The 27999-nt window shown below is 46.5% G+C and overlaps 1 long non-coding RNA gene across 1 annotated transcript in view; it reads right to left on the bottom strand.

The window, feature by feature from the left end:
• Positions 1 to 14440, bottom strand: part of LOC137464310 (uncharacterized) — a 37466-nt gene extending 23026 nt beyond the window's left edge. The window contains exon 1 of the long non-coding RNA XR_010994170.1: positions 14349 to 14440. This is a non-coding gene — a long non-coding RNA (uncharacterized lncRNA). The remainder of the gene's footprint in view (positions 1 to 14348) is intronic.
• Positions 14441 to 27999: the final 13559 nt, after the last annotated feature.

Below are 27999 nucleotides of genomic sequence, written 5' to 3'. Positions count from 1 at the left end.
GTGACATCAACGGAGAAATCAATGCGATAAACTTGGCGGGCAGAAACAGCCCGCTGAACCTCCTCCAGCACCTGACGTGCCTCAGGGGTCAACGTGCGAGGCGACTTTAGATCAGAGTCTCCTTTCAACAAATCATACAGAGGAGACAGCTGTGCGTCGGTTAGTCCCAGGTATGGACGTAACCAAGTGATGACACCCATCAACTTCTGGGCATCATTCAGTGTCTTCACCGAATGCACAAATTGCACCTCCTGGTGTTGGATTGTCCGTTCCAGAATTTTGACCCCCAAATACTTCCAAGGAGGTTGTCGCTGAACCTTTTCTGGAGCCACCTGCAGTCCATGCTCATGCAAAGCATCGAGCAACCGAGGCTGAATCCTCAGCAGCTCATCCTGGGTAGAAGCAGCCACCAAAATGTCGTCCATATAATGATACAGATGTGCACCAGGAAACTGCTTGCGAACTCCAGACAAGGCACGAGCCACATACCATTGACATATGGCAGGGGAATTACGCATCCCCTGGGGCAAGACTCTCCATTGATATCGCTGTGCGGGCTCAGCATTGTCGATTGCTGGCACCGAAAAGGCAAATTTTGGTCTGTCATCGGGATGCAAAGGAATTGTAAAGAAACAATCCTTCAAATCCACGATGAAGATTGGCCAATCTGCAGGAAGCATGGTAGGCGATGGCATGCCTGCCTGCAAAGTTCCCATACTTTCCATCACGGCATTGACCTTTCGGAGGTCTTGTAACAACCTCCATTTCCCAGATTTCTTCTTGATGCAGAAAACAGGAGTGTTCCAGGGACTGGTAGAAGGCTCCAGATGACCCTGGTCCAACTGCTCCTGCACCAAATCCCGAAGGGCTCTCAATTTATCGTGAGGGAGGGGCCACTGGTTCTCCCAAAAAGGTGTGTCCACCAGCCACTGTATAGGAGGCGTGGGACACTCTGCGCCCTTCGTCGCAGTGGCCCCCATCAAAAACCCATCCCGATGCGCACCCCCCATGCAGACAGAACATCCCTTCCCCAGAGGTTAGCAGGAGTAGAAGTAACATGTGGCCTAACCCAGGCCGTCTGTCCCTCTGGGTTTGTGATCAGCACAGACCGCTGGCTCACGTAACATCGTGCCGTCCCCCCCAGTCCTGCGACGGATGTCTCCACGGGACTCAGAGGCCAGTCCGGAGGCCAGGTGGCAAGGGAGAGAACTGTGACGTCAGCGCTGCTATCGAGAAGCCCGTGGAGGTGAATCTCTGATGACGTCGCACCGGGGATGGACAGAGTACATGACATCTCGGGACGGTCTTTGGTCGGGACAGCGGTCCAGTGAATTTGAGGCGGCCCAGTGGACCCAAAACCGCCGACTCCACGCGACCGGCCAGCTGTCCTGCGAACAGAAGACTTAACAGGTACAAGTTGAACAAGCCGTGTCCCTTTTGGGATCGTGACTGGGGGGGTGGGTGTAGAAACCATTGCACAAATCTGCCCTGTGAAGTCTGCATCAATGAGACCCAGGTGCACAATGATGCCCTGAAGGGTGGCACTAGACCTTCCCATAAGGAAAGCACTCATGCCTTCACCCAAAGGACCAAAAGCATCCAGAGGAACCTTGTGTATTTGACTAGATTCTAACACAACTGTTGCTGCTGTGCAGACATCCACACCTGCTGATCCACGGGTGCTGGCTGCAAGCTGGCTGAGCAAACCTCCATGGACTCTGGGGTCTGGAGAGGAACTTGTGTCTGGGCGCGCTTCCCCTTCACGCTCTGCTTCCCGTTTCCCGGGCCCGGCAGTGCCTGGCCATTAACATGAACAGTTGCCTTACAGGCGTATGACATATGGTCGGGCCTTCCACACTGGCCACACAAGAACATGGGAAATTTTCCCTTCTGCACTTTCTTTCCCTGTTTGGTGCTGGCCCGAGCAGTCCCCCACTGTTGTTGCCAGCCCTGCGGCACCGCCCAGACCGGCTGCGCAACAGTAGTCCAGGCAGCCGTCTTTTGAATGGAGGGGCTGAGGTCTGCACAGGCCTCTACCATTTGCGAGACAGTAGCCATACCAGGAAGAGCCCCTATGACTCTCCTACAGTCTGCGTTACAGTTGCTCCTGGCCAGGTTCGCAAGCACAATTCTCCTTGCCTCAGGATCTGCTAACTGCCTCTCCACAGAGGCAGTCAGTCTCCCTGCAAATTTCATGAAAGGCTCATCTACCCCTTGGACAATGGTTGCAAATGGCTGCAGAGGAGCAGCCATTTCCAGGGTCTGAACCAGTGCTGCCAAGCCTAGCGTCTGGCACTGGTCAAGCACAAGGGGATCATATCCAGCTTGCCCCTGAGGATCAACATAATTGCCTGTGCCCAGCAACATATCAGTGCCAACCGCACTCCTGGGATCCTGTGGCCCCCGCGTAGCATTCTTTTGCACTGCGCTGGCTACCAAACGAGCCCACTTGTCCTCAAAAACGTCAAACTGCACAGGGTCAAAAAGAGCATGGGCCACAGAACGGATGTCGGAAGGTGTCAGCATCTCAGCAACAAGCATGCGAAGCGTCTGCATAACTTCAGCAGAACCAACACCATGCTGGGCAATGGTATCACGGACTTCCTTCAGTGTCTTAAACGGTAAAGGTTGATGTGTGTTGTGAGTAACACCCCTAAGCACAGGGAAAGCCTGGGGACCCCTTGTCAAGGTCGCATCACCCGCTGTGTCCCGTCCCGTGGGCTCCACAGGGACAACGGCAGCCGCCTGACTGCGGGGCAGTGCAACATCGCTTGACACCACGCTCCCCGCAGCATCAGCAGAGCCAGAGGAGCCTCCCCCGCGATCCTGCAGGCCCTGCGAGTAGGCAGAGTCGCACATCTCCTCAGCCTTATCTAGGACTTCCTGCCAAAACCGCCCGTGGTCCCTGGGACGCACGGTCACCTGGCAGGGGGGAAGGGTCCACAGAGCCGATGGAGAGGATCCGCGGCCACGGGAACCCACCGGTCTCCCGCCGGCCGCGTCAGCAGTCGATCTAAAGGTAAACACCCCAGCGCCCCGCTGTACCGCAACCTCAGCCCCCGCGGCAGGCGGGGAAGGCGGAGCCGAACCAGCCGGCAGCCCGGCAGTGCCGCCCGCCGCAGCGCTGGCAGAGGGCGCCGCGGCGGACACAGGCTGCGGCGCGGAACGCAGACCCGGCGCGGCGCCCCCCTCCCCTGGCGCGGGGGAGGGATGGGGCGCAGAGAGAGACGCGGCGCTCGGAGTCACGTTATCACGGGCCGACACAAGGGAGTCCGGCACGGCCCCAAGGAGCGTCGCACCCGTCCCGCGCAGCCGCGCAGCGGGCACCGCCCCCGCCGGGCGGAGCGGGGCGGGCTGCCCGCCCGCTGGGCCGGGGCCCGAAGGAACAGCGACCAGCGCCCCGCCTCCGGCGGCTCCCACTGCCGCCGCACGCCCAGCAGGCTGCGCAGGCTCAGGCATGGGAGACGACCTTCCCCCAGAAGACGAGCCCGAGATCGAAACGGGCGAACCCGCTCTCGCTGCCCCCAGGGGATATGTCGTGGAAACACCGCAATTTGGACAAAGTGTTGTCACCGAATCAGACGCAATCAGAGGCGGGGACTGATCCACGGGCCCCTCTTCGCCCCCGAGCGCCGGGAAGGCACAAAGAGAGGGCGATTTCTCCCCCGACTCACTACATCTGCGGCGCGGGGCGGGGCGAGGCGGCCCGGCCGGCCCCACCGGCTCACTGCGCCTGCAACGCGGAGTGGGGCCAGGCGGCCGAGCCGGCTCCACCGACCGCTCGCTTAAGGCCAGCGGGCTGGGAGCCCGATCCACCTCAGAGGAGGAACCACCTTCCAGCTCATCGTCTCGGGGAGAAGGGGAAGCACCCGCATCCTGCATAAACTCAGAGTCCCCGTCGTCCACGTCCGAGACAGACGGTTCCCCCAAAGAGCTCCGAGAGCTACCAAATTCAGATCCCGGCCAAGCCGCGTCCACTATTTTCCATTGCACCAGCAGTGGTCCAACGTCCACAGAGCAGTCATCAAACAGGGCGTCCATGAGACTGACCCCCAAGTGAGACCACACTTCCCGGGACATCACCTCCCTAAAGTCAGAAAAGAACCCCTGCTGCCTTGCCCACAAAAACAGCCTTTCAAAATCACTCCAGGAGACGGAAACACGATTCCTCTCCAGGACATTCCTCCAGAGATCCAACATCAGAGATTCCATCCCGAAACCGATAGAGGTTTCCATCACTAACACAGCAGGCAAAAGGCCAAAGAGGAGGGGGGGGTAAGCTCACTCTCACCCGACCTAAGCTGTAGTACACACCGGCGGCCACCAGATATCACCAGAGGACACAAGGAAAAACAACGCACCACAGCTTTGGTCACCATGAAGAGACTAATTTATTTTTTCTGACTCCAATCATTTATAGTTCTCAAAAGGTGCCAGTGGATTGGAAGGTGAACGTGCCACCTCTCCAATGACACTGGACAAACTACCAGTCTATCAAATTTCTCCGCCTCTATGAAAGAATGCAAAACAATAGGTTGTTTACAGAAAGTTGCGTGAGAAAGTTCTCTACAAGAATGTAAATTCAGAAGGCTTTAGAAAATCCTAAGAAATCAGGGCGACATGTAGCAAAAGTACTTTCCTCAGTTCGTATACAGTACCCGAATTCCCTCATCTTACACTATATGGACGATATTTTAGTAGCAGCAAAGGACCAAGCATCAATCCAGGAGGCAACAGATCAGGTCATCTCAGCAGCGGAGAAAGCAGGACTCACAGTAGCGAAGGAAAAAATACAGATACTTTCTCCCTGGAAATATTTAAGATACAGGACCACAGAACAAACTAACTCCGCAACCACTCCAACTAAAGAGAAGTCCAGAAACACTGAATGAAGTGCAGCAGCTGGTAGGGACTCTGAACTGGCTTCGTCTACTCTTAGGCATTTCAAACCAGGACTTAGCTCCTATGTCTGATCTACTGAAGGGAGACACAGCTTTAAACTCACCACGAGAATTCAACAGAGAAGCCCAAAATGCTTTAGATAAAGTGATGTTAGCCATCCAATCACGCCAGGCTCATCAATATAATCCTAACTTGTCTTACTTGTCTTTTTTGTTTCCAGTTTTAGGGGAGCGTTCACAGCTTCATGGTCTAATATTCCAGTGGGATCTAAAGAAGAAGGACCATCTGACAATCTTAGAATGGGTTTTCCTATCTCGACAGCTGGGTAAAACTATAACAACTTGCCCTGAAATTATATCACAATTGATTATAAAGGCTAGATCGCAAATGTTTTCCCTTTCAGGAAAGGATTCTGCAGAAATCTTTCTGCCTGTCACATCCATCTATTTGGAATGATTAATTCAAAATTCAGAGGTTATGCAATTTGCCTTAGAAAATTTTACAGGGAAAATTTCGGTCATTTGTCTAAAACATGAGCTACTAAATTCATCTCTAAAATTAATTTATAAGCCCTTAAGAAGTCATGTACCCCTGGATGCAATCACATTTTTTACAGACGGTTCAGGGAAGTCTAAAAAATCTGTGATTGCTTGGCAAAATCCAGAGACAAAAAAAATGGGAATCAGATATTGAAGAAGTAGAAGGTTCCTCACAAATTATAGAGTTAACAGCAGTTGTGCGGGTCTTTTCAAAATTCATGTTTCCTTTTAATTTAGTAACGGATTCATTCTGTGTTGCAGGTGTAGTAGAGAGAGCTGAAGGGTCTGTGCTAAAAGAGGTTTCCAATGACCAGCTATACAGTTTGCTCAAGAAATAAATCTTCCTTCTTTCTATTTGACAGGAACCTTACTTTGTAATACACATTCGTTCACATTCTGCGCTCCCAGGTTTTCTAGAAGAAGGAAATGCCATGGCTGATTTTTTAGCCATGTCAATACAGAATACCCTTCCAAATATTATCGAACAAGCCAGAATGAGCCATGCTTTCTATCATCAAAATGCAACTGCCTTAGTAAGAATGTTTAACATCTCTCAGAATCAGGCAAAAGTGATTGTTCAATAATGTCCAGATTGCCAAAAATTAGCCATACCAGCAATAGCAACAGAGGTTAACCCTCGAGGCTTAAGTAGCCTGCAGATATGGCAAACTGCCATAACTCAATATCAGTAATTTGCATGGTTCAAACATATACACGTATCAATAGATAAGTTCTTAGGAGCAATTTTTGCTTCCGCACATCAAGGAGAAAAGAGTAGAGATGTAATTAAACATTTCTTACAAGCATTTTCATCCCTAGGTATCCCTCAAGAAGTTAAAACTGACAACGGACCAGCCTATGTTTCTAAAAAACTGCAAGAGTTTTTCAAAATCTGGGGTATCAAACACACCACAGGTGTTCCACATTCCTCCACAGGCCAATCTATTATAGAAAGAGCACACAGATCACTGAAAGTGATCCTTGAAAGGCAAAAGGGAGGGACAGAAGTGATATCTACTATAGAGAAGCTGAACAAAGCTATATATGTTTTTAATTTCATAAATAATTATTTTATGGAGCAGGTACCACCGATTTTCAGACATTTCAGCAATACCAGTCAAGCAAAGCTCAAGGAAAGGCCACCAGTCTTCATCAAGAATCCAGAGACAGGACAAATCTCAGGACCCCATCCTCTTGTGACTTGGGGGAGGGGGTTTGCATGCATTTCTACAAATGCAGGTCTTCGATGGGTCCCTGCAAAGAATGTCAAGCTGGAGGTACAGCTGATCCAAGTGCAGTAGGAGATGCCAGAAAAAGAACACGAAGACAACTGAGCGACAGCTGGAATGCAGAGACTGTGTTTTCTAAGTTTGCACTAGTTAAAATTGTTTAAAAAAATAGTTTGCACTGAAAAAGTTCTGTAAGATATTATTGTTGTGTTAAAAAGTTATTAACTTACCTCTAAACCATATGTTAAAAATCTTTTAAAGTTCTATATGTTTAAATCATATATAGGCAGAAACTTGAGGCTTGCCTGGGAAAAACACTTCACCAAAGTTAAGATAGAAGAATTGTGGATATTCTCAGTTCAGTCAGAGAGAAAAAGGGAAATATTTCTGCCCGACTAAGCCTGGGAAAAAGTCCAAGAGTAATGTAAACAATCTATTATCTTACTTTCTGTTCATATTGTTTATAGATATGTTCTACCACACTGACCTAAGTCTAGTGTACCAATCAAGTAAAATGTTTTTACTTTAAGACCAACAGAATTAATGTTCACTATGTTCTCCATTAAAGAGACAAGTGCTTTTAAATAAACACTCATTTACCTTCTAAAATCATACGAGTAATTTCGCCCGTCTCTGGCTCAACAACGTCAGAAGAATAACTCACAAGCAATAAAAATTATAATCAAATTTAAAAATTATTAGCATAACTACAAATTGTCAACAAAGGTAAGACTTTTCAGATCATGTTCCTTTCTCCTCTTTTCTTTTTAGATATATAGAAAGGGTGATATGTAGGAATGTGCCCCCTGTTGACGGAGTAAAAAAGTTACCCTTTGTCTCCTTAAAAAGGACAAAAGCCCAGAAGTTTCTCTCCTCAATTTGGTTAAAAGACACCTCATAGGACCTTGGAGACTTCACCTCAAACTTAAGGATAGCCAGATGGACAGAAGCCAAAAAGTCCCACCTAAGCAATTCACTTGAAAAAGAAGAGAACAAAATAAGTAAATCGCTTTTGTGAAGTGTTTTAGCAGGAGCAAGAACCTCTTGCCCTGGCTCGGTTTTTCTCTGTAAAGAGCTTTGTTATTTTGCCTTTTATTAAAAACCTTTTTGTTTCCAACACTGTCACAGGAGCCATCCTGCTACTTTTATGCCACCTGAGGTAGCTGAGCTAGCTAGGGTGTAATACTTGTCTCTGAGAGCTTATGAGACCTGGCTCAAAGAGACCAAGTATTAAGGGGGCAATAAGGGGAGTCAAGAAGGGGTCTCAGAAACAGGGGATGGATTCCCAGAGGGGGCAGTAAGCGGCATCGAGAAGAGGTCTCAGCAACAGGGGACAGATGGTGCTGGTTTGGGAAAGGATTGGTTGAAGGGGAGTGTGGAGGAATATGGTTAAGGCAAATAGCAGCTTCCAAGATAAGGAAGGTGGGGAGGTATTGTTCCTACACCCCCCCCCCCCACCCTTCCCCTGGTCATTATGGAGCCAGGGTTTAGGATTTGGGTATGTCCACTTAATACTCAGGATTTAGGGGGGTTTCTCTATGGTGGGGAGTACCGAGGCCAGGCACAGAAGTGTGGGACCAGGAGCATGAGCTGGGGGACTGTGGGGAGGTGTGGGACCGGGCCGAAGCTGTGGGGCAGCCAGGGCTCAGCACGAGGTGGCGCCTGATGCCACCAACCCTGCAGGCAGAGGCTGTAGTGGCCCTCCGGCCAACCTCCCTATGAGGTTGCAGGACATCTTTTCTGCCTGCTTGTCCCTGTGGCACCGCCCACCTGCTGGGACCTGGTGCTTTACAGAGCTTCTGGTGCTGGGAGAGCAGACTGGGGACCTGGATGAGTGTGCTGAGAGGATGCATCTGGACAATGTGGCAGGACATGGACTGGTTTTGGTGAACGGTGTAAGGTAGAGGGACTGTCTTTGATGTACACCGTGAGATACAATCTGTCACCAAAGCCTGGCCTGATATAAGAATGGAGTTTGTTTGGGTCACCAAGGGTGTGAGTGATTTTGCAGAGTTTGGCAGCTGTGGGAGGGTGAGAGCCCACAGCCAATGGGAGCATGGGTTGCAGAGGTGGCAGAGTGGGCCCTTGCAGGAGTTGGTTGGAAAGGCACATCAGGTATATGTAAGAATGGATGAGGAAAAGGTAAAGGTACAGGCAAGGATAATGGCACAATTTTTAATCAATGCCATTTGTAAAAAAAAAAAAAAGGAACATTAGTGTAATATATGTTATAGAATAATTTGTACTTATGTAAAATATATATATGTAATAAATGGTGCTTTTATGAAAAATTCTTAAAGTTTTAAACCACAAGCCGCAGCCAGGTAAAGGCTGCAAAACCACAGATAGCAGCAAGCAGAAAGACATCATTTACAAACGAAAAAGCGTGGCTCTGTGTGGATATGGGCCCTTTCCTGGACCATCCAGGAGACACCCAGCAATGAATACATGGGAGATATCTACAATCAAGATAGTCAGAGTTGTCAGGAGCGTAGTCAGGAACAGGCATCTCAGTATGAGGTTCCCGTAACTCAACATCAGCATTCATCACTTCCCAGAAACAGCTTTGTCCAGCTCAGCACAGAGAAAAGGAGACCCCATGAATATGTGAAGCAAAGAGAAGAATAGGAGAACCTCTACCTCAGGTGGAGAAACCTGTATAAAAACTGACTGGACAGAGACAGCATTCATGAACAGAGGGGATCCAATGCGGTAGAGGTCGGATCAGTGTTCACCCAGCGCCGATCCAGGACTCGGCACTGTCCTTTTGATTACGGCTATCTAAGACTGAATCTCGGTCGCGAAATAAAATTCAATTTTATTAATTATTTATTTGGCTTGATCATTTTTGCCTGTAACAATAAGAAATTGATTGTTAAGCATGTCAGGATCTCCTATTGTACCCGGGACTCACCACACTGGAGCCCTTGCTAACATGCAGGGTGGGTCTGAACTGAGAAGTGTGTTTCCTAGTAGACACGGGAGCCTCTCTGTCTACTTTGAATTTTATGCCAAAGAGGGTTCTTTTGATAATTCAGGGAGTAAGTGGGAAAGATGATCCAGTGCTTTTTATTCAACCACTATTGGTCAACCTGTGAGATGGGTTTGAAAAGCATGAGTTTCTGTTTGTTCGTAGTTGTGGTTGTGGTTTGCTAGGAGGGTATTTGATGACTGAGTTGTGTTATAGATGGGTGGTGTGGTGATTTGCTCTCATATGAGGAATGGATATTATGTGTTAAAAGAAGCTTTGTTAAGGTTTCAAGTTCTTTTGATGTGTGACTGTTATTGTAGGTTGTTTTTGGACCCCTTTTTGTCCTCCCTTTAATCCTCTCTTCTCCCCTCTGTATTGTTGCCACCAGACAACCCTGGTCATCAGGGTTGTCAGAGACATGTGGAGGGAGGGCGTGTACACGTGCCCCTTGCATAAGGCAGCCAGGAATGGGTGAAGCTTGTCTCTGGGGGGACTTGGCATGACACCACCTCACCTCCAGTCAAGTTGCAAGAAGGTCTCCACCAATGGATGGCAAAGAAGAGTCAACTGGCAGACTTTAAGAGGGGCCAGGGATATATAAAGAAGATGTTTGAATATGTATGACTGCTTATGAATATGTATTTGGATGGTGCAACACAAGCGTATAAAAGGTGGAGCCACCATTTTGTGGATGAGCCTTTGGTGGCCGGCCATGCTCCCAGTGCTGTCCTTTTTGCTTTGTGAATTATTTTTATTAATTCCCAATAAAACTTTTCTAACTCATTCCCACTTGGGGTCTGAGTAATTTATAACAGTTGGGAATGTGGGTTAGTGTTGTGAGGGGTGATGGGGAGGCTAGGGCTGTTGTGACACTGTGTAAATTGTCTGATAAAACTTATGCTAAAGTGAACCCAGAAGTGTTGGCAGTCCCAGGGAAATATGGAAAACTGGATATGGAGCCTCTCCAAATTACTCTGAGGCAACCAGGACAAGTGGTGTCTAAGAAGTAATACCCGCTTTCAAGGGAAGGAAGGGGTTACAGCCTTTTATTGAGTTCCTGTTAAAGGCGGGTCTTTTGGAGCCATGTATGCTATGTTTCCCTATAACATTTCTATCCTGCCAGTTATGAAATCAGATGGAACCTATAGAATGGTGCAGGACATAAGAATAATGAGACTACTAAACCCAGGCACTCCATGGTCCCAGATGCTTATACCATCCTGAACCAGGTTTCCTCCTCACACTGCTACTATTCAGTATTTGATTTAAAAGATACTTTCTGGGGATGCCTGCTTACAAAGCACAGTAAACAGTATTTTGCCTTTGAGTGGGAACAAGAAGGAGAAGGGAAAATAATAAAGACATGGATGATCCTTCCACAGGGATACATGGAAGCACTGGTCTTATTTGGGCAAGATATTAAAAGAATTTACTCCATCCTTAGGAATTCCCAGTTCTAAATGGATGACCAGCACTAGATTGTTACAGTATGAAACCTGTTTAATGGAACAGGAGTATTTATAATTTAGAAGCAGGGAAGGGTTTAACCCAGCCTCCTGTTTAACTGGTACCGAGGAAGGAGACCTAAAGGAAACTCATGACTATATCCAGGTAACAGATCTCCAAACCCGAGCTAGGGAAGATTTACAGGATATCTCTCTGCCAAATGAGGGAAAGGAGTTTATTGATGGATCTTCAAGAGTAATAGGAGGAAAACGAGTTACTGGATATGCTATAGTGAAAGGAGGGGAAGAAGAAGGGAAGCTACCATATACATGGTCAGCACAGACCACAGAATTGTATGCCTTAATAAAAGCCTGCAAATTGTATCAAGGAAAGGTGGTGAATTTATTTACAGATTCAAAATATGCATATGGGGTGGTACATGCATTTGGAAAACTGTGAGGAAAGAGGTTTGTTAACTTGCAGGGGAAAAACGCTCACTCATGAGAGCTCAATTACTTGCCTGTTGGAGGTGGTGATTTTACTGAGAGGTAGAAATAATACATATTAGGGGACATTAGGCAGGGTACTCAGAAGACGCAATAGGTAATCAACTGGCCAATGGAGAGGTTCAGAAAGCAGCACTTCTGCCAGACGTCTCTGGGATCCTCCCTTTGCTCCCAGTGGCTCAGCTGTTGCTGGGGGGAGAGGGGAGTTGGTGGTGGTATCTTTTCCATCAGAAGAGTTGGATATAATTAAAAGTGGTGGAGCAAAAGAAAGAGGGGAGAATTAATTTACAATGGACAGTAAACAGCGGATTCCAGGAGCTTTGACCCTGCAAATATTAAAACAACTCCATGGGGGGAGTCATTTGGGCTCTCAAGGATTGGCAGAGGCCTTGCTCAAGATGTACAGCTTTGGGTCTTCTGGTTTTAGCAAAACGAGCTATTGAGGGGTGCCTGGCTAAAGTTAATAGGAGATAATAACCTTCCATGGGAGGGTCTTCATGCTGGAAGAGGGGAAGAGTATGAGGAGTCCTCCTGAGGAATGGCAGAGACAATGTGATGGACTGACCACAACCTCCATCCCCCTGTGCCACTAGGAGGCAGGGGGAAGAGAAAAGAGGGAGTTGTTGTGGTTTCACCCCAGCCACCAGCCAAGTCCCACGCATCCTCGCTCACTCCCCCCACCAGTGGGATCGTGGAGAGAATCAGAAGGACAAAAAGTTTGAAAACTTGTGAGTTGAAATAAAGACAGTTTAATAGGGAAAGCTAAAGCCATGCATACAAGCAAAGCAAAACAAGGAACTCATTCATCCCTTCCCATGGGCAGGCAGGTGCTCAGCCATCTCCAGAGAGCAGGGCTCCATTATCTGCAACAGTTACTTGGAAAGACAAATGCCATCACTCCAAACATCCCCTCCCTTCTTCCTTCTTCCCTCAGCTTTATATACTGAGCATGATGTCATATGGTCTGGAATATCCCTTTGGTCAGTTTGGGTCACCTGTTCCAACTGTGTCTCCTCCCAACCTCCCATGCACCCCCAACTTCCTCACCAGTGTGGAAGTATGAAAAGCATAAAAGGCCTTGGCTGTGTGTGAGCACTGCTCAGTGACAACAAAAATATCTCTATATTATCAACACTGTGTTCAATACAAATCCAAAACACAGCCCCATATCAGCCACTGGGAAGAAAACAAACTCTACCCCAGCCAAAACCAGCCCAGGAGTGAAGTTGAGCCTGGGAAGAAGGAAGGGGTAGAGGGAAGGTGTTTTAAAATTTAGTTTTATTTCTCATTACCCTACTCTGATTTGATTGGTAATATATTAATTCAATTTCCCTAAGCTGAGTCTGTTTTGCCCATGACAGTAATTGCTGAGTGATCTCCCTATCCTTAACTCGTGAGCCTTTTGTTATATTTTCTCTCCCCTGTCCAGCTAATAAGGGGGAGTGAGAGAGAGGCTTTGGTGGGTGCCTGGCATCCACCACAAAGGAATACAGCAAAACTTAAAACGTGGAATTCCATCAACACTGCCTTATGCCTGGTACAACAGTAACACACACTGTTGCATCTCTAAGACCTCAACTACATCCATAAGTTAAAATGCTCAGAAACAATTCTAGGTACTTAAGCCAACTGCAGTGGAATAAGCTATGCCCACACCATTCACAACAAAGCCCCATGCCAACTTTCAGATACGATCCCTGATGCATGTCAACATCCAAAGCACATCTAAGAACCGTTTAGGAGAATGCTGTTATCAGCCAGAACTGTACTGCAGATCAGTACTACAATTTTGCAATCCTGTTCTAGCAAACAGGAATAGTCCCTGCCACTGCTTTATCTACTGATAGAGATGCACTCTACAAAGAGAGCATCAAAAACCTAGATAATGCTTTTGTATTGGGCCTGGCTAGGACAGAGTTAATTTTCTTCCGGGCAGCTCATATGGAACAGTTTTACATTTTTGACCAAAAGAGTACTGATAGTAGACTAATATTATAGCTTTTGCTGAATTATGTTTATACAGCATCAAGGCTGCCTCTGTTTTCCACTCTGCCCCCCTCCCCCCCCCCCCCAATGAATAGACTGAGGGTGAGCAGGTAAGCAATAGGTTGGGATTAGACAGAACAGGGCAGATGACCCAAACTAACCAAAGAGATATTCCATAACATATAAAGCCATGCTCAGCAATAAAAGGGAAAAGAGGGAGGTTTTATGGGTGTCAGCCATCTTTTGTTCAGGAATTGGCTGGGCATCCATCTACACATGGGAGGAAATATGAGTGCCTTTGCATCACTTGTTTAGATCTATTACATTTATCCTTTACTTATTAAACATTTATATATTTTTGTTTATCTTGACCCCCAAATTTTCTTTTTTTATTCTTTCTTTCCGCTTCCCCCATCCTACTGAGGGTGAAGAGGAAAGTGAGCAAGTGACTGTGATGCTTTATCTGCCAAACAGGGTTAACCCACAACAGTTTTCTTTATGAAACACTTTAACATTAATTTTCACTTTTTTTTTTTTTTTTTTTTTTTTTTTTTTTTTTTACTTTAAAAGACATTGGGAATAAACAGTGTCTAATCTTTAAGTGTGAGAACTGTATGCTGGCTGCCTTAGGGAGAAAGTCAATTAATTGATATGATTAACATGATTTTACACAGTATTCAAATGACTTCATATTTTGCTAAATTAGGCACTAAAGTAACTTTATGCCTATTATTACATAAAGTATGAATTCAGTCTGAAGCATAGTCACCTGAGATGATATTAAACATCCTTGGGTTCAGGATAGCAGGACAAATCAGTCGAAGAAAAACAAAGCCACTGAAATGGGAAAAAAAAAGAAATTTTATTTTGTTCAATATTAAATCTATCATAAACTTAATGTAAAATTATGTAGTCTTTAGGCATTTAAGTCAGTGTGGAAATCTTTGTGAGATGACAACCAGCCTGTGCTCCATGTTTATTAATTAAAAATGCCTTGTTATGATTTCAGCTATGACAAAAAACAAAATAAAACCAGATATATTGATTTCCCAATTAAGGTGAACTTCCGAAACTACCTGGGAAAAGCTTAACTGTAAAGCCATACTGAAGTCTGCAGTCTAAGACCACACTGCCATTAAAAAGGAGGAGCACTTAAACTCCTGCCTCCTACAAGTGTTGCACTGTCTACTACCACAAGTAATTCATCCTACAGCCACTCATTTCCCCAAGCCAACATAAGGAGAGCAAGAGTGCACAGTAACAATGGAACCTCTCTTTTGGCAGCAACATGGCCTTAGTTCAGCTTGAACCAATCCATCTCCTAATAACAGTATGTCAGTATCCTAGAAGAATAATACTGGATCAGCTACTTTCTTCACAGAAGTAACTGCTGCCACCCAGACAATCTAGAAAGCTAAGGAAAAGTGCTCAGTTTGACTGCAGAACTAGGAACTTATTAAACAGAAACCTAAATAGTTGTGTTGTTTTTGCACAGTCTGGTTCTTGGTAGCAAGGGCACCACAGAAGTGGCTTCTGTGAGAAGCTGCTTGAAGCTTCTACCATGTCCGGCAGAGCCAATCCCTGATGGCTCCAAAGATAGACATGCTGCTGGCCAAGGCTGGGCCAATCAGAAGTGGTGGTAATGCCACTGTGATAACATATTTAATAAGAAATCTAAACAAACTTTGTGGTGCAGTTTTAATTCTAGCTGAGAACAGGAAGAGGTGAGAACATGTGAGAAGAACAACTTGGCAGACACCAAGGTCATTGAAGAAGGAGGGGGAGGAGGTGCTCCAGGCGCTGGAGCCAAAATTCCTCTGCAGGCCATGGTGAGGACCATGGTGAAGCAGGCTGTCCCCCTGCAGCCCACAGGGATCCATGGGGGATGCAGAAATCCACCTGTAGCCCATGGGGGAGAAGCCCACACCGAAGCAGGTGGATGCCTAGAGGAGTCTGTCGTTCAGTGGGAGATTCGTGGAGAGAGGGGTCCTATTCCCAGGCTGGAGCTGCCTGTCCTTGAAGGACTGTACCCTGCAGAAGAGTGACCCACACTGCAGCAGTTTGATGTGTACTGCTGTCTGTGGGATGTACTCATGTTGCAGTAGTTTTGGGAGGACTGTTACTCATGAGATGGAGCCACGTCGGAGAAGTTCGTGGAGAACTGTCTCCTGTGGAAGGGACCCCACGGTGCAGCAGGGGAATGACTCCTCTCCCTGAGCAGTCAGAGAAAGCACAGGTGATAAACTGCCCAAACCCCCACTCCCTGTCTCCCTGTGCTGTCAGTGGGAAGGAGGGAGGGGTTGGAGGGGAAGGAAAGATGTTTTGAAGGGCTTATTTTACTTCTCATTATCCTGCTCTGATTTTGTTAGTAATAAATTCACTTTATATCTCTAAGTTGAGCCTGTTTTGCCCTTGATGGTAATTGATGAGTGTTTTCACATGGTCCTTATCTCAACTCATGAACCCCTCACAATATTTTCTCTCCTCTGTCCAGTTGCAGGGGAGGGTGAGTGAGCTGCTTTCATGGGTGCCCGGTGTCCGGCCAGTGCCAAACCACAACAATTGTCCTTCAGTTTAGCATGAGAAAAATCTAACTTTCCGTTGACAGCTAAAGCAAAAAAAAAAAAAAAAATCCATTTCAGGTTAACCATAATTCTGGAAGGCTGCTATAAAATGAAGCAACATATAGACCAACTAAAGCAATCTAACTCACCTCTCATTTTGTTCAGAGTGCATGGACACTACCAGCAGACTGCTTTTCACTACAGTGTCCTGGGGTGACAGGACATTTTCATGCTTTGTATCCCAATCGTGTATTCCTGTTCCCGTGCTCTCAGTTTGTTTTGTCTATAGCCGTGTCCCTCCCCCGGGCTGCTTGCTATGGCTTGCTGCTGCTAGCTTTAGGCCTGCTTCGCTTGCTCTGCTCGCTTGCTTTTTTTGTTTTTTCTTTGCTTGCCTTATTTTGCCATTTTTCTATTTTTGTTTTTCCCTTCCTTCCTCCCCTTCCCTGAAGACATCGGACCTGCTTCGGACCTTGATTCGGGAACGTCAAGGAACTCCTCCGGAGTCTGCACTACAGAGAAGCTCAGCACCCTCCTCAGCAGACTGCTCAAGCCGTTCGGTCTCTCTCGGACTGGTGAAAACGTTTGTTGTCATCTCGGGCTGTTTTTTCTTGTGTTGGGGAGTGTTTTTTTGTTCTTGCTTAATAAACAAGTTTTTTCCACTTATCCTCCGAGGAAATTCCTCCCGAACCCGGTAGTGGGGAGGGGGGAGGAGTTGTGGGGGTTTGTTTCCTTTAAGGGGCTCCTTCGGAGATTTTCCCCTAATTTGTCCTAAACCAGGACAATATATTCTTTGGTGGCCCGTACGGGGAAATCGACCAGACAAAGTGGAAAAAACTTCATTCTAAATAATATTTTGGTCTCAATTGTTTCGTGGGTACATTGGTATGTCTGTTTTTGAAGTTATAATGTCATTTGGATTGAAAGCCTGCCTCTATTTCTGGTCATTAGGGTTTTTTGAAGTTTTAATACCTTTGTGGTCCCTAGGTTTATTTTCTTATCCAGAAATAGCTCCGGTATTGTCCCTAATGCGTAGCTTTTGTAGCAGAGGGGCACTAACCAGAATATTTATCGGGTTGGGCTTGGTTGTGATGATTTGCAAGAGGTTTATAAAAATGTTGTTATCGGTTCCAAGAATGTATGGTTCGTGGTTGTGGCTGTGTACTCAGTTTGTTAGGGGAGAAGCAGGGGAGGAGGCTTTTCAGCCTTTGCTTTCCTTCTTCTCCTCTGAATTATTTACATCTCTATTAGAAAATGTTTGGTTCTCCCTGACTGCCAAGGACACCATCTTTCTGGCATTTAATTTAGTAAGCTTTCTTTATACTGTCTGCAGTTTATATAAGATGAAGGCTGAAATTTCTAGAGGGGCTGGTGAGACTCCTGATTTAGGAGTAAAACCAAGGGTGAGGAGTCCTGAGTGGTGTGGGAAATGGGAGGATATGGGCCAAATTTTAAAGGAGTTTTCTGATCCTATAGTCTGGGACTTTCCATCTGAACAAATTCAGAATCCAGCTGAGGTGGTAAAGTACCTGAAAGAGAGGTGCCATGGTAACACTAAGGAGGAAAAGATCATTGCAGTGAGCTGGGCCCTGGCACATGCTTATCGCACCCTGCTAGACACTGTAGGGCAGCAGACAGAGGAAAGGGAACAGGGAGATAAGTTAGTTACTATCCCAGTCACTCAGGCTGCAGCCAACATCCCAGGCTCCAGGCCAGTAGTTAAACCAGAGAGTAAGCCTCAACCAATGGCTGTTGCTGCTAATACAAGAGGTGGAAAGTGCAAAAGCAAGACTGACCGAAGGGTGGAGGATGATGATGATGATCCAAGAGAAGGACCATCACCAAAATCAGAAACCACACCAAATGGCACAGATTCCGGAGCCAATATTGATTCCTTCTCCCTGAAGGACCTTCGAGGCTTAAGGAAGGATTATAGGCGACAGCCCGATGAATCTATAATTAGTTGGCTAGTCCGCCTTTGGGATGCAGCAGGGGAGGCTACCATTCTGGATGGCACTGAAGCGAGGCATTTGGGATCCCTGTCACACGATCCTGTGATCGACCAAGGCATGATGAGAGGGGCTAGCCCTCACAGCCTCTGGGAACGGGTCCTGGACAGCGTAGCACAAAGATACCTGTGTGCAGATGACCTCTATATTCAGCAGACACGGTGGAAGACCATAGAACAGGGGATCCAACGCCTGAGGGAGATGGCAGTGGTAGAGGTCATTTTTTCAGATGACATAACAACTAGGAATCCAGACTTCGTACCGTGTACACCTGTAATGTGGAGGAAACTTGTGCGACTTGGGCCACCTGAATACGCTTCTGCTCTAGCAATAATGAAGCGGGATGAGGTATATGAGACTGTACTCGATATGGCGAAGAAGCTTCGAGCATATGCGGATGCTGTACATGGCCCGACTCATGCCAGAATTGCAGCTGTGGAAACACAGCAGCAGAAGTGTTCGAGAAAGGAGAGAAAATCATCCAAATTCTCCTGGAAGCCGGCTTTGCCATTAAGAAAAGTAAAGTTAAGGGACCAGCTCGGGAGATCCAGTTCCTGGGGGTGAAGTGGCAAGATGGGCGGCGCCAGATTCCTACCGATGTCATCAACAAAATCACAGCTATGTCCCCACCAACCAATAAGAAGGAAACACAAGCTTTCTTAGGTGCTATAGGTTTCTGGAGGATGCATATTCCTGAGTATAGTCAGATTGTGAGCCCTCTTTACTTGATTACTCGTAAGAAGAACGACTTCCATTGGGGCCCTGAGCAGCAACAAGCTTTTGCCCAGATCAAGCAGGAAATTGCCCATGCAGTAGCCCTTGGCCCAGTCAGGACGGGACCAGATGTGAAGAACATGCTCTATTCTGCAGCCGGGAACCATGGCCTGTCCTGGAGCCTTTGGCAGAAGGTGCCTGAGGAGACCCGAGGCCGACCACTGGGATTCTGGAGTCGGAGCTACAGAGGGTCTGAAAGTAACTACACCCCAACGGAGAAGGAAATCTTGGCTGCTTATGAAGGAGTCCAAGCTGCTTCAGAGGTGATTGGTACTGAAGTACAACTCTTCCTGGCACCTCGACTACCCGTGCTGGGGTGGATGTTTAGAGGAAAGGTTCCCTCCACCCACCATGCCACCAGTGCTACATGGAGCAAGTGGATTGCCCTCATCACACAGCGTGCCCAAATTGGGAAACTAAATCGTCCTGGGATTTTGGAGGTAATTACAAATTGGCCTGAGGGTGAAAACTTCAGGCTCACTGGTGAAGAGGGAGAAGAGCAAGTGACCCGTGCCGAAGAAGCTCCACCATATAACCAACTGCCGGCAGAAGACATACATTACGCTCTTTTTACTGATGGTTCCTGTCGCCTCGTAGGAATGAACCGGAAGTGGAAAGCAGCCGTATGGAGCCCCACACGACAGGTTGCACAAGCTATCGAAGGAGAAGGTGGATCGAGTCAACTTGCGGAACTCAAAGCTGTTCAATTGGCCCTGAACATCGCTGAAGCAGAGAAGTGGCCAAAACTTTACCTTTATACTGATTCCTGGATGGTAGCCAATGCTCTGTGGGGATGGCTGAAGAGATGGAAGGAGGCGAACTGGCAGCGCAGAGGAAAACCAATTTGGGCTGCTGAAGAATGGAAAGACATCGCTACCCGGCTAGAGAAACTACCTGTGAAGGTTCGCCATGTAGATGCCCATGTCCCCAGAAGCAGGGCTAATGAGGAGCAGCAAAACAATCAGCAGGTAGATCAGGCCGCAAAGATAGGGGAGTTGAAGATAGATCTTGACTGGGAGCACAAAGGAGAGCTGTTTCTAGCACGATGGGCCCATGATGCCTCAGGCCACCAGGGTAGAGATGCCACCTATAAGTGGGCACGAGACCGAGGGGTGGATCTAACCATGGACAGCATTTCTCAGGTTATCCATGACTGTGAGACGTGTGCCGCCATTAAGCAGGCTAAGCGGGTGAAGCCCCTCTGGTATGGGGGGCGGTGGTCCAAGTACAAGTATGGGGAGGCTTGGCAAATTGATTACATCACACTGCCTCAAACCCGCCAAGGCAAGCGCCACGTACTAACCATGGTAGAAGCCACTACGGGATGGTTGGAAACCTACCCCGTGTCTCATGCTACAGCCCGCAACACCATTCTGGGCCTTGAAAAGCAGGTCCTTTGGAGGCATGGTACTCCTGAAAGGATTGAGTCAGACAATGGGACCCATTTTAAAAATAATCTTATTAACACCTGGGCTAGGGAACATGGCATTGAGTGGGTGTACCACATCCCCTACCATGCACCAGCTGCAGGTAAAGTGGAGAGATACAATGGATTGTTAAAAACCACTTTGAAAGCATTGGGTGGGGGGTCTTTCAAGAACTGGGAGCAGTATTTAGCAAGGGCCACCTGGTTAGTTAACACTCGGGGTTCCACCAACCGAGCAGGTCCTGCCCAGTCTGAGCCCCTTAATATAGTCGATGGAGATAAAGTCCCAGTGGCCCATATCAGAGGTTTGTTGGGGAAGACGGTATGGATTAATCCTGCTTCGAGTACAGGCAAACCCATTCGTGGGATTGTCTTTGCCCAAGGACCAGGTTATACCTGGTGGATAATGCAGAAAGATGGGACAACCCGTTGTGTACCTCAGGGAGATCTGATTGTGGGATGATATCATTATTTGCTGAACGTTACCACCATTGTCTGTACGTTACATCATACAGACATGAGACAGAAGGAAACGTGAAAGTGTCAAAGGTCTGAGCAAGTAAGATGGAAGGAAATGTGTTAAGTGTGGAAGGTTTGAGCACGTGAGATGAAAGGTTTTACATTGTGTTCATCAACATGTTCACGATATGGGATAAGGGGTGGAATGTCCTCGGGTGACAGGACATTTTCATGCTTTGTATCCCAATCGTGTATTCCTGTTCCCGTGCTCTCAGTTTGTTTTGTCTATAGCCGTGTCCCTCCCCCGGGCTGCTTGCTATGGCTTGCTGCTGCTAGCTTTAGGCCTGCTTCGCTTGCTCTGCTCGCTTGCTTTTTTTGTTTTTTCTTTGCTTGCCTTATTTTGCCATTTTTCTATTTTTGTTTTTCCCTTCCTTCCTCCCCTTCCCTGAAGACATCGGACCTGCTTCGGACCTTGATTCGGGAACGTCAAGGAACTCCTCCGGAGTCTGCACTACAGAGAAGCTCAGCACCCTCCTCAGCAGACTGCTCAAGCCGTTCGGTCTCTCTCGGACTGGTGAAAACGTTTGTTGTCATCTCGGGCTGTTTTTTCTTGTGTTGGGGAGTGTTTTTTTGTTCTTGCTTAATAAACAAGTTTTTTCCACTTATCCTCCGAGGAAATTCCTCCCGAACCCGGTAGTGGGGAGGGGGGAGGAGTTGTGGGGGTTTGTTTCCTTTAAGGGGCTCCTTCGGAGATTTTCCCCTAATTTGTCCTAAACCAGGACATACAGCAATACCAAAGTTTGACCTCTTACAAAAGAGTGGAAGTGGACCTTGCATTACCTTGCTTATAAGTATACAGTGATGGCATTGCTCATTATTAATTGAAAGTGACACATATCAGTGAGGTTAACACACCTTTCATGTGTCCAACACACTTGAATTCCAATATATACTGTTATAGAAGTCTCTTGTTTATCCAAGAACCATGTATTATGGGTTGACAAAACACTCCTGGCCTAGTGTGAAACAAAAATATTTTCTATGAGATGAATTTAAACCTATGAGGAAGTAAATAATTTTGAAGTCATTGCATGTACATCAATTTCTCCTATAGATGGTGTATTGGTTTTGCACAGCCTGTTTTTTGGTAGCGGGGGGGGGGGCACAGAGGTGGGTCCTGTGAGAAGCTGCTGGAAGCTTTCACCATGTCCAGCAGAGCCAATCCCTGATGGCTCTGAAGATGGACATGCTGCTGGCCAAAACTGGGACAATTAGAGAGGGTGGTAATGCCTCTGTGATAACACATTTAAGAAGAAAATCAAAACAAAGTACACACAGTTTTTCTTCTAGTCCGAGAAGAGGAGGAGGTAAGAACACATGAAGGAAAACAACATGGCAACACCTAGGTCAGTGAAGAAGGAGGGGTAGGAGGTGCTCCAGGTGCTGGAGCTGAGATTCCTCTGCAGGACATGTTGAAGACTATGGCGAAGCAGGTTGTCCCCCTGCAGCCCATGGGGATCCATGGAGGATGCAGAGATCTACCCGCAGCCTATGGGGGAGGTGCCCATGCCAGAGCAGGTGGATGCTCTGTGATCCAGTGGAAGACCCAGTGGAGAGAGTGGGCCCTGGCTTCCAGGCTGGAGCAGCCTGTCCTTGGAGGATTGCACCCCGTACAAAGAGAGACCCACGTTGCAGCAGTTTTGGGAGGACTATGTGCCCGTGGGGGGAATTCATGTTGCAGCAGGTGCAGTAGGACTGCTGCTTGTGAGAGTGGACCCATGCCAGAGAAGTTCACAGAGAACAGTCTCCCATGGGAGGGCCCCCATGGCCTCACAGGGGAAGGACTCCTCTCCCAGAGCAGCGGAAGAAAATCTCGGTGGTGAACTGACCAAAACCCGCATGCCCTGTCTCTCTGCATTGTTGGTGGGAAGGAGGGAGGGGCTGGGAGGAAAAATGCATTTTAATGGCTTATTTTACTTCTCATTATCCTCCTCTGATTCTGTTAGTAATAAATTCACTTTGCAACCTTAAGTTGAGCCTGTTCTGCCCTTGAAATGTTTTCTCCCAGTCCTTGTCTCAACTCATGAACCCTTTGTTCATTTTATTTTCTCTCCTCTGCCCAGCAGTGGCAGGGGAGGGTGAGCGAGCGACTCTCATGGGTACCTGGCATTGGGCCAGCTTCAAACAATGACAGATGGCCTGAGGAAAATTGGGGTATGGACCCAAGGTGGACCTTGCAGACACAGAAAATTTGCTGCTTCTTACACTAGTCAAGCTGACTAAATTGGAATGATTCAATACCTATGTATGGTCTTTTACAAAGAAACAGAAATGGCAGAAATTTCTGAATTTTACAGATGACAAGCTACCCAGGCACTTAAAAACTATCCACCTGTCTTTGAATATGTAATTATTCCTGGACCAAAACCAGTGCAGTAAAAGATAATATTCTTCACTGGAGGCTGCAAAACCCCCCACAAAACTCTACTCTAGAGACAAGTCACAAGTATCCACTTATGAAGAGAGAAAGAGACCCAATATTTATAGTATCCAGCAGAGATCCCAGAAAAATTCTCAGTGTAAGCTGTATCACTTAAGGAAAGCCACATGGTGCTCTCTGGATATGGGAAGAAACAGGAAGAGACATGGTACTTGCTTCTAAGTTCTACATGCTTGCAATAGACTAGCCCAAACACTTTTGATGAGAGCAGCCTCAATTTGAAGGCAAAACTCCTGCAGAACACTGCTGGCAGGCATTTTATTGAAGATTTTTCTTCATTAAAATCTTGAGTCACTATTGTTATGAACACTAAATGACAGAAAAATAAGCATGAAAGGTACTGTACTAAGTACACTAACATTAACTAAAACTCTGGGGAAGGAAGGGTTCCCATATCTTCATTTCTGTCTCCAGTCGCAGTGATAAACAAGAGCCAATGACAAGTCATTGGGAAGACACTGTTCAATGGGAGATTAACCTCAGTAAATCAGATCAGTGTCAGATATTGGGTCTATTACAAAGCTAGGCTTGCAAAAAAAAAGTAATGCAAATGTAGAAAATATGTGGCTTTGAAACCTTTAAATCCCCAGTAACATTTAGAACAAGTGTCAAGACCTCATTTTTGTCAAAAGGTTTTTTTGACCTACATTAGCAACTGGTAGTGTTAAAGAACTATTTATCCAATTGATTTATGAATGCAGACTGGAGTTTTTGTTCTCAGTTCCAGTTCAGAGGAGTCAGGTTCAGTAGCTTGCAAAATTTTTAGAGACTCTGGAATGTTTACATGCATGTTTAATGTTTACATGCATGTTTAATGTTACATGCATGTTAATGTTACATGCATGTTTAATGTTTAATGCAATACATTACACAACTTTCTATGCATATTCAACCCCTGGCCCCGCCTGTCCTCGCCTCTCATGCTAAATAGGTCCCCGCCCTTCTGGGCATGCGTGGTTTGCTGTGGTGGTCGCGCAGGTGGTCTCTGGTGGTCTCTGAGGCTGAAGATTGTGGTCTTCCTCAGGATTGAACTTTTGAACTTTTCTCCTCTGTGCATGCACTTTTGGTCCTTTGGTGCTTATCTGAGTGCGTCTGTCAGTCTTGATAAGCTTGGAGACAGAGGAGCCCCTTTATCTGGGTTCTTTGCATCTCCTGGTCTTCTCTGGCATTGTCTTTTATGCAAGAAGCTTCAGAGATTTGCATTTTCTTATGCCCTTTGTACCATGGCAGAGGTTTCTCAAGTAAAAGGTTAAAATTCAATACATAATTCTACAAAATAAAATTTTAATGTTTTAATTTATTTTGTTACTTCAAGTGAACTCCAAAAATCTCTCTTTCAGTCACCCCTTTTCTTAAAGTATAGTAAATTCTTTTACTACAGGGGTCCTGGTCTACATTCTGACCTACTATCATGACAGTTCTCTTTCAGTAGGATTCCATGAGTTCTAGAGAGCAAAGTCAGAATGGCTACGCGTTTTAGCATCCTCCAATTCCACATGAGTGTTAAAATAGACATAATGAAACTTATACTAACTAAAATTAATAAGACTATAATGGGGTGACATAGTAAGGAGCACTTGGTATCGTCCCTCCCATTGTGGTTCCAGGGCCTTCTCTGTAAAAGACTTAACATATACATAGTCTCCAGGTTGTACGTCATGTACTGGTGCATCGAGCCCTATACCCCGAGTTCCGGCTACATATTTTTTGATTGCTCTAAGCTGTTTATTTAGAGCCATCATATAGGAGGTTAGTGATACGTCCTGGGCAGACATTCCCTTCTGCACCCCATATGGTCTCCCATAAAGCAATTCAAAGGGACTCAGTTTTTCCTTGGTCTTGGGTTTGGTTCGAATCCGCAGTAGTGCTAGTGGGAGGGATTGAGGCCACGGCAAATTAGCCTCTTGTCCCAGTCGTACAATTTGTTGTTTGATCAAATGATTCATTTTCTCTACTTGACCACTTGATTGTGGGTTATATGGGGTGTGAAGTTCCCAGTCTATGCCCAGGTATTGGCTAACCTGTTGCACTAATTTTGCGGTAAAACGTGGTCCTCTATCTGAGGAGATTGTGGCCGGGACTCCAAAGCGCGGTATGATTTCCTGTACCAATACTTTAGTTACCTCCCGAGCTTTAGAAGTCCTGGTGGGGAATGCTTCTGGCCATCCTGAAAAGGTATCTGTTAGCACCAGTAAAACCTTATACCCCCCTTTTCTTGGCAATTCCGTGAAATCGATCTGCCATTGTTGCCCAGGCTCATGGCCCTTCCTAATCTGGCCAAGTTTTGGTTTGGGAATATTCTTGGGGTTGGTCTGGAGGCAAAGGTCACATTGTCGAGTCACTTGAGTAATAGTGGCTCGTAAATGTCTAGCTATGATCCTTCCATTTAGATATTTATGTAGGGCATCAATTCCCCAATGTGCTTTCCGGTGCTCCTCCTTTATTAGGGGCCATAATAAATAGGAAGGTATAACTAATTTTCCTTCTATGGTGGCCCATCCCTCTTGGCTATAATCTCCTTTTTGCTCTTGGATCAATTTTTTTTTGTCTAATTTGTTGTATTTTGGCTTACCTTCGAGGGAAATCTGCCCATCTGGAATCAGGGCTGTTTCAGTTATTACTTCAATTTTTGCTGCTTCTTTTGCTTCCCTATCCGCCAGCTCGTTCCCTTCTTCCAATTCTGAGTTTATCTTCGGATGTGCCTTAATGTGCATGATTGCTACTTTCTCTGGTAATTGAACTGCTTCCAGAAGTCGCAGTATTTCGGATGCATGTTTAATGTTTTTCCCTTGAGAGTTCAGCAGTCCTCTCTCTTTTTAGATGGCTCCATGAGCATGCACTACTCCAGATGCATACTTTGAGTCTGTATATATGTTTATCCCTTTCCCTTTTGCCAATTCTAAGGCCCAAGTTAGAGCAATTATCTCGGCCTTTTGTGCAGAAGTATTCGTTGGTAGGGGTCCAGATTCTATTACCTGCTTGCAGGTAGCGATTGCGTGCCCGGCGTGTTGTTTTCCACTGATGATATAACTGCTTCCATCAGTAAACCAGACATCTGCATTCTTGAGAGGGGTGTCCTTCAAGTCAGGGTGGCTGGAATATGTGGCTTCCATGGTCTCTAGGCAGTCATGTTCCACTGGTTCCCCTTGGTTTCCACTGAGGAAGGAGGCTGGATTGACAATGTTAGTCACCACTATCTCTACATCATCTTGCTCTACCATAATAGCTTGGTATCTCAGGAACCGTTGTGGGGAAAGCCAATGCCCGCCTTTCACCTCTAGTACCGCAGACACCGTGTGAGATACTAGCACAGTCATTTTCTGGCCCAGGGTGAATTTACGTGCCTCTTGGGTGTTCAGTACAACTGCTGCTACGGCTCTGAGGCATCCAGGCCACCCTTTAGCAGCTGCATCCAATTGCTTAGAGAAGTAAGCAACTGCTCTCCGGTACAGGCTGAGGTCCTGTGCTAATATTCCCAAGGCAATTCCTTGCTTCTCATGGGAGAACAAAAGGAAAGGCTTACTCACGTCTGGCAATCCCAGAGCCGGAGCTGACATGAGGGCTTTTTTCAGTTGGTTGAAAGCCTGTGTAGCTTCCTTTGTCTATTGGATGTCCCTGCTTTCAGTTGCAATCAGTTCATATAAGGGCTTAACAAACAGTCCATAGTTATAGATCCATAACCTGCACCACCCCGTCATCCCCAGGAAAGTTCGTAGTTCTTTTGCAGTCTGAGGTTTTGGGGTTTGGCATATTGCCTCCTTCCGGCTTTGGCCCAGGGTATGTTGTCCAGCACTGGCTTCGTAACCCAGATAAGTTACTTTCTGTTTTACTACTTGGGCCTTTTTCTTTGATGCCCGGTACCCTTGGAGCCCCAGAAAGTTCAAGAGGCTTACCGTCCAGGCCACGCATGCTTCTCTTGTTCGTGTGGCTATTAGGATGTCATCTATGTACTGTAGCAGCTTCCCTTCCTCTGGAGGGGCTTCCCAGGTCTCTAATTCTTTTGCAAGTTGTTCTCCAAACAGAGTGGGTGAGTTTTTGAATCCTTGTGGGAGTCTAGTCCATGTAAGTTGGGTTCTTCGCCCGCTTTTAGGACTTTCCCATTCAAATGCAAAAATTTTCTGGCTGGCTTCATGGATAGGAAGGCAAAAGAAGGCATCTTTTAAATCTAAAATGGTAAACCAAGTTAGTTTGGGTGTTAAGCAAGTTAATAACGTGTAGGGATTGGCCACCAGAGGATACAGATCCTCAGTTACCTTGTTCACGGCTTGCAGATCCTGTACTAACCGGTATGACCCATCAGGTTTGCGGACCAGTAGGATAGGGGTATTAAAATCAGATTGACATTCTTTTAATAATTCTCAATTACTGGGCTAATTCCTTCCCTATCCTCCCTCCTCAAGAGATACTGTTTAACTCTGAAAGGTTGCTTTCCTTCTTTTAGCCTGATCTGTATAGGGGGAGCGTTTTTCGCTCTCCCTGGTACATCGGAGGCCCATACCCCAGGGAATACCTTACCTGATCTATTCCTTCTTTATCAATTTCAGTTTCCCTTGTGACTTAGCTAGTGGTTAATACCAAACTCAATATTTCTACATACTTTTGATCATTTACCTCCAGAGTAATTTCCCCATTTTTAAATGTAATAGTTGCCTGTAATTGCCCCAGCAAATCTCTGCCCAAAAGTGGCTCAG

The sequence above is a fragment of the Anomalospiza imberbis genome, chromosome W (genome assembly GCF_031753505.1).
Source record: "Anomalospiza imberbis isolate Cuckoo-Finch-1a 21T00152 chromosome W, ASM3175350v1, whole genome shotgun sequence".
Taxonomy (NCBI): Eukaryota; Metazoa; Chordata; class Aves; order Passeriformes; family Viduidae; genus Anomalospiza; species Anomalospiza imberbis.
Note: the sequence above shows the minus strand (reverse complement) of the source record. Positions and strands in the feature narration are given on the sequence as shown.